This window comes from Diplotaxodon limnothrissa, linkage group LG23 (assembly GCF_057381915.1).
Source record: "Diplotaxodon limnothrissa isolate DT_005_m linkage group LG23, D_limnothrissa_male_GT1.1, whole genome shotgun sequence".
NCBI lineage: Eukaryota > Metazoa > Chordata > Actinopteri > Cichliformes > Cichlidae > Diplotaxodon > Diplotaxodon limnothrissa.
In genome coordinates this window covers 49,521,653-49,529,618 of record NC_140617.1, presented here as the reverse complement: position 1 = coordinate 49,529,618, position 7,966 = coordinate 49,521,653, and positions in this window count along the sequence as shown.

Genomic DNA, 7,966 nt, shown 5'->3' with positions numbered 1-7,966 from the left:
TCCTGCAATGCACGCTTGGAGGGGCGTTTGTGCTTAGTCCCAGCCAGTTCGGCCACCAGCTGGTGGAGCGGAGCAGCTAGGGATGCAAAACCTGGAACAAAGCGGCGATAGTAACTAGCAAACCCTAAGAATGATCTCAATTCAGCAACAGAGCTAGGAGTTTGCCAATTAGACACCGCAGATATTTTGTCTGGGTCCGTGGCTACCCCGTCCTTGGAGATCACATGCCCAAGGTACTTTACCTCTGTCTGCAGAAAACAGCATTTTTCCAACTTGGCCTTCAAGTTTTGTACCCGCAAGGTCTCCAGTACTGCTCCTAGGCGCTGAATATGCTCATCTACTGTGGTAGAGAAGACAATCACATCATCCAAGTACAACAACAAAGACTGGTGATTCTGGGAACCAAACATTCGCTCCATCAATCTCTGAAAGGTGCTTGGTGCATTACAGAGGCCAAACGGCATGCGGTTGAACTCAAATAACCCAAAAGGAGTACAGAAAGCAGTTTTCTTTTTGTCTGGCTCAGCAACAGGGACCTGATTGTAGCCACTAGCCAAGTCCAAGGTAGAGAACCAACATGCACCTGACAACACATCCAAGGACTCCTCAATTCGGGGCAAGGGAAAAGCATCCTTCCTAGTCCTTGAATTCAGCAGACGGTAATCCACACAAAGCCTAATACTGGAGTCCTTCTTTCGTACTACCACGATTGGGGATGCAAAAGGGCTACAACTTTCTCTGATCACCTGACTCTCCAACAGGTGTTGAATATGGGCCTTAACGCTCTCATACTCTGAAGGTGGAATCCGTCGATACCGCTGGCGGACCGGAGTCTCATCTAAAAGTGGGATCTCATGAGTCATTAAATTGGTACACCCTAAGTCACCATCATGTGAAGAAAAAACAGATTGGTAGTCACGCAAAAGGGCCCTTACCCTGTCCTGATCCTGTACAGTGAGGGCTGAGAGATCAATTGCATTAATTGCAGTTTTCAGAGGGTTGGATTCCACACTCTGGGTTGCCATGGTAACACGTTTTTCCTCTCCCAAATCTTCCAAGAGCCTGGTCGAGCCATCCGATTGGCTGACAATTTCAACTTGGCACAAGGTGCCAAGCTGACTGCGAGGTGGCAAAATGGCCTCAGTTAATCCCACATTGGTAACTGGGATAAATGCAGTGCCACTGACCACCTGGACCAAAGCTGGAGAAGAAAGGAGACCATGAGGCAAACCGGCATCTAATGGTTCGAAAAGCGCTGTTCCAGTGTGTGCTGAAGGGACTTTCCGACATGTAGTTGGTACAAACTTCATTGTGCCTGCGGGGATGCAAATTTTTCTCCTACCCTTAACTCTCACTGGGCCACTAACTTGTGCTTCAGGCTGTAGCTGCGCTGTATGGCAACGCTGCAAAGCCCGCTGCCAAGGATCCTCCTGCACTAAAGGAAGGTCAAAAAGAGCAGAGCCATGTTCCAAAAACAGCTCCCTATAACACTCACGGATCACATTCATGCCGAGTACTCCACATATTTCTGAGTTGGGGCTGGGCTCCAAAGGATCTCTAACAACTAACACACCACGTTTCGGTATTTGCCTCCCTAACACTTGGCAATCAAGCTCCAGGTAGCCAACATAGGGAATATCTAGCCCATTAGCTGCCCGTAACCGCAGCCAATGGCATGCTTTCAGTTTCTCTGGACCCCAGTTCTTAAAATGTTTGGCAAAAAAACTCTCCGTGATGGTAGTGACCATGGATCCAGTGTCTAATAAACAGGAGACATCTACCCCTCCCATATTAATGGTAACCTTTGGACAGGAGCCTACCAACTTGGGTGGGGGACCAGACATTTGAGCATTACAACTGTTGGAGCCAGTTATGTCCCCATCTGATATGTGGCTCAGCATAACAGAGGGTGCTAGTTTTCCGCCTGCATGGAAAACGTACCCTGCCCAGATGAGCTCCTGCTAGGGGCTGTAGATTCAAAGGCTACTACCCTCTCATTATCACAGTCTGTAGCAAAATGGCCAGGCTTCTGACACCGTCTGCAAATAACCTGCCTTCCTCTCTGCGTGAACCTAGACTTACTTGATGTATGGGCAACTCTCAACTCATGTGTAAGCTGATCAATCTGGGCCTGCTGCCGTTTTAACATTTCCTTAACCTCTGCTAATTCTGACCCAATAGTATCCCTTGGCCCCTTTGTTTGTCCTGTATGCTGAATGCTGTAGACTGCTGGGACAGAATAAGTCCTGAACCGGCCGGGTTCTACTCCTACTCTGCCTTCCCGCTCCCACCTGAGGCCTTCATCTCTTAAAGTATGGAGGTCATAATCTGGATGTTCGCGAACAATCCTTTTAAGCTCGCGGCTCAAATTTCCATCCCGGACACCCTCTACAAACTGATCAGAAAGCAGTCTAGCAGCCTCAGGAATTCGCCTCTCTGGACAACTTTGGATCATTTTGTCCATGAGAGAAAACAATGCATGTGAGAATTCCCTCAGTGACTCTCCTTCTTGCTGCCTTCTTGCATAAAAAGCTTCCTTAACAGCAATAAAGGACATGGGGCAACCATACTGGCTAAGGAGAATACCAAAAATGCGGTCTGGATCTTCTCTTACTTGCTGGGACCTATATTTTATTTCCTCACGAGCATCACCAGTCAAATGATCATAGATATAATGGGCTCTATCAACAGGGGCAAGTCTACGAGTGCGCATCACAGATTTTATTTCCTCCACCCAACTTTGGACACTAATTTCCCCAGTTCCACTAAACAGGGGGCACGACCTCTCTCTAGGGATATAAACCAGCCTCTCTTGGAGAGAGCCCTCCATAGGGGTAGAGTCATGAGGTCTACAGGGGCTAGAAATGCCTGATTGGGACTCCATAATAAAAAATAAAAACCCTCAACAGTAAGTGCCTACTGTGTTTAAATGCAGATTACACTTTGTTACCACCAGGATTTACCAGCTGCTGCTTTGCCTAAAAAAATAAATACAAATATAAAACAGTTTAAAACACACACCCATAAAAATAAAAATTTTACACAAACCAACTGACTAATCGCTGTGCACACCTAGAGGCTCATCCTGTCGACAACGCCAGTTTGTGACCCGTGGTAGGTACCTATTTAAAATAGGACAGAGCCGTAGGCGCACAGTCAGTTTAAAAGAGTTTAATTTTTTTAATACAAAATAAAAGAAACAGTGTAACAGCGGCACCTCAAACCAATTAAAAACGTTACCTTATTAGAGACGATAAAACTGTGCGATTGCCCGTGAGACGGGACAAGCGCTGCGGGGAACCGTTTAAAAACAAATCGACATAGCACACAGGTTAAACATGGACGGCAACTCACACATGACCCCAAATGGGTAAAACACTATAGAAAAAAAGTCAAATCTTCAGTGCCGTCTTCACTCGGGCCCACCGCTGTGCATGCAAAAGCGGTGAGACAAAAAAAGGATTTGTTTTCCCTGCAGCGCCTTCACCGTCTGCGACAATATATATATATATATATATAAATAAAGGGGTTAAAATACTAAAAGGATCAATATCTGTGGTGCCTACTGATACAGAAAAAGTAAAACCAAAAACCAAAACCATCGACAGCCGCAGCAGTCAGTCTGTCGGCTTACACCAGTTTAAAACAAATTAAAACACACTGATGTGTCGGGTCCTTTGCCCGCAGCCAGAAATCCACCTGGCAAAGCAGCAGCTCGGTACTCTGTGAATAAAAGACAGGAGATCACTAGCTGGACAATAAAACACAGGAATATTCCTCCACTGAATTGGTTTTGTTACCTGTCCACAAGTTCGTGTCACACCCTAATAAATGTGGGTCAGTGGCGATGAAGTCCACTATACCGTTCTCACGGGAGCAATGTTTCCCACCTACAAGGGTGCAAATAACTGTAAACCTCTGCCAACAGCCAGAGCTCAAGTGGTACATTTTTGTGTAACCTACCGTTCTAACAGAAGTTTAGGGGAAGGACGCGTATCAGACTTTCATAGTTAAGAAACACCAACTTGCCCAACTCGGACCAAGCACTCGCAGCTTCAGGTTTGCAAAGGAATACCCAATTGCCCACACCTGCGCTTATGAAAGAAGCGAAGACCAGCTCCGCCCACCAGGGGCGGTCCCAAATCTCCAGGTCTCACCTGTCACATTTACATGAGATGAATTTATAGAGACAAAATACTGTTACTGTTAATCTGACTATCTGCAGTTTTTACACACATATACATGCGCAGTTACTGTCCCTCCGTTTAGAAAGACAGAGGCGTCTGAGTGAACTTCGGACGTGGCTTATAGGCAAAGGTTAAAATATCAATACCGCAGTCTAAATATCAGGAGAGCAAATCAATATGCTTTCAGATGTGTGGCTACATGTTGGTGACCTTTCAACACAGTCGCTGTCACAACACAAATCCCAACGTCGCTTTGAATAAATTTAGTTTTTAAAAAAAAGTACATTTATGTGTGCTGTATGCATTTTGTTTATTCCTAGTTGTGAGTCTACACCAACCAAAATACTGTCTTTAGTTATTAACATTTGAAATGTTGAAGGCACCTGAAAAGTAACACAAAATTATCTGCCTTTTCAGGAAAACAAAAACTTTTCGGTTTTGTGAGGGTACAAAACCCTGTTTAGTCTTTCCCTCCCAGGCTTCTAGACTTCTGATTGGCCAACATTTCGTTTTTAGCATTTACATGTGGATGGAAATATTTTTTCAAAACTGCACGTGTGCACATGTGCAAAAACAAAAACGGAAAATCTCCGTTTTCAAAAATACCCGTGTACGTGTGGACGTAGCCTCTGGACACCAGCCCTTGAGGACTGGAGTTCGACACCCCTGATCTAGAGCATCAGTGACCACTGAAGGTTTTGGTGGAGATGAATATAATCCAAGGCTCTTCACAGTCACCAGATGTCACACCAGCTGAACAACTATGGGATATTTTGGACTCCTGTGTTATGCTTGCTTTTTGCTTGAGCAGGAATAGGGTGAAGTCAATCTGCAGTGTGAAAAATGTGTGCTGCGATCAGTACAACCTTTGCTTGTGCTCTTGTTTGTTCATCGGCTAACTCTGGAGAAGAGCAATGTTTTTACTTAAAAAGAGCTGAATAAAAACTTTAAAACAATAAGAAGTGTCCACCCACCCCGCTTTTCCTATTCTCAGTGAATGTATGGCTACATTGTAACCTTGGTTCTCTGAGTGAGAGACTCTCTCTTTGCTCCATGATATATTCCACATGTACAGGTATGATCCCCTTTTGTCAGGGTGTGCGGATACTTCTTTAAAACACTACAGCTTGCCCCGTCACACCCCGTGCATCTATAAAACATGAAGGTCGAACCAGGGAGTGGAGGGGCTATCAATCTGCAAGACACAAGACTGGCCCCAGAGGGTCCCGTAAGATGTAGAGAACACTGCAACTGAACACGCCACTATGATGCTAGGCTAACTGTGGACACATAGCAGGCAACCGCTAAAGAGCACTCAGCACCTGCTCCCTGAAGGAGGGTCTGGCTGCCCCATTCTGATGGCAGAACCTGGCAAATGTGGACTCAGCCATCCGGTTGTCTAAAGAGGGAACCACCTCTTCATAAGGCCCATGAGGTGGCCATCCCTCAGGTCGAGTGGGCCCATACTCTGGAAGGGAGGGGGACACCGGAGTAGGCGTATGCCTGGTAAAATGTCTCCACAACGAAACAGGATAGTCTGGACTTAGACAGGGGTCTGCCCAGGATCGCAGGGTGAAAACTGACAAATACCTGGTCTGTTTGCCTAAAAAGGCTGAGTATGCCTCACATACTCTGCCATGGCCCAGACACCAACCTGGTGCTGAGCTGCCTCCTGGTCCAAGCCCCTAGTGGGAGGTGTATTCAAACAGGACCTTTGGCAGGAATGCAGGGTTGGCTAGAGCATGGAGCTCGCTAATCCTCCTGGTGGATGTTATGACTACCAAAAAGGCAGCTTTGAGAGACAGCCATTTCACATCAGCTTCCCCGAACAGGTCAAAGGAGGATGCTGAAGGTAACGGACACACACTGACACACGGTACCCAACTGTTAGGGCCGAGAGGGCCAGGCTGTGGATGTGGACTCAAATGCAGACACAGAGGGAGGCATAACGGGCGTGAACACAGTGCTTTATTTACAGTGCCTAGTTAACTTACAAAGCAGGAAACTATGAATGCTATGAACGGAGAATGCTATGAACTGTGGAAGCTATGAACTGAGAACTGTGAGGCCAAACTATGAACATGAAACTCTGAGTGCTATGACTAGGTGCAAGATTTCATGGATGGATCCTGGGAATGGAAAAAGGGGCAGCGGCTTGGATGGAGGTACGCAGTCACTATAATGAGAGGAGACAAGTAGTCAGTGGCAGTCTAGGGAATCACAGCTGAAGGATTAGACTATGGTGGTTAGGGCTTACGCGTTGCAGGTTAAAGTGTCATGTGAGGAGGGGGTGTCCAAGGGGTTCCGGGTGAGGAGTGTCCAGAGAGGATCCAGAATATACTTGGAGTGAGGGACTTGGCAGGGAGGCAGGCAGGTGGAGTCCAATGATGGAAAGGAAGCAACCAGATGACAGAACCAGCGTCCAGGCGGAGACTGCCAGGTGGGTCCTATGACAAAGAAAACACGGTGAGGAGAAAAGCAGTAGTTAAGGGCTCTCACAAGGGCTTGGTGGCCTAGCACTAACGTGAGTTAGCAGAAGATCTGGCAGAGGTCTGTTGTGAATGCTGGTCTTATATGCTGGTGACTTGATTGGAACCAGGTGTGGAAGCTGATTGGAGTCTCTGCCTGAAGGTGGAGCCCAGTGGAGTGGAAAAACCCTGCACTCACCCGGACCATGACACCCAACAGTACATGTCGATCAAACCAACATTGATTTCACATCTGCACAGCTGTTATAGATAAGCTGTGTGGTGTAACCGGGCAAGTGTCTTAAAGAAGTATCCACACGCCCTGACAAAGGGGGATCATTCCCTGTGGAACATGTAACCGAGTGGAGAGAGAGTCTCTATGTGATAGAGAACTCCATTGTTCCATCTTTCCTTATTCCAGCCACTTGTCAACCAAGCAGCATTTGACCAACACATACGTCTAGTGACATGCAGCTGGAATTTTAGAAGACTGCATGGGAGCACTTTTGCGGTGGGTAAACACTCCGATCCCTTTGCTGATAGGATGTAAACAATATGGAGACAGACACATTTGCAGGACTATAAAAGCATGGTTTGGACAACACTCTCTGCCAGCATCATCAAAACAAACAAAACATGTTTCATTCTATCAGAGGCCGTGTAGAAACTTAAAGAGTTAATACTAATGTGATGCTGATGTTGCTTTAGCAACAAAAAACCTAACCAAGATGCCACATGCAATTTTTCAATTGAATAGTGTATTTTTCAGGTTCTACAACCCTGGGCTAAACCTATGACATGACAGCCAAAACCATTTCAATATATTTTATTGAAAGTGAAATGGTAAGAAAATTCTGGAACAGTTCCAATCCAACTTTATTTATATATAACTTTAAAAACAACAAAGCTGACCAAAGTGCTATGGTTCACAGTTGTGAGTTATTCAATATTAATTCCACATTAACATCTTGAACCCAAACCTAGACTGTGCAAGCAGTGATAAGAAACCTTGGGTGTGTGGGGCTTGCACATGTGGTACACACACACACACACACACACACACACACACACACACACACACACACACACACACACACACTCTTATGAGCCAGGTGTGTGTCAAATTTGCCTGTAACAGCCTGCACAAAAATGTAACATTTTATTGTGTTTTTCCTGCTGTCAAATGACAAAACAGGCCAATTTTTACCCGATCAGTATGTAAGAGTTAACGCTGTGCATAGACATTAGCTGATTCTAATCTAATATTATCCTTCAACAAAATCCATTAAATAATCATAGTAAATATGCAGG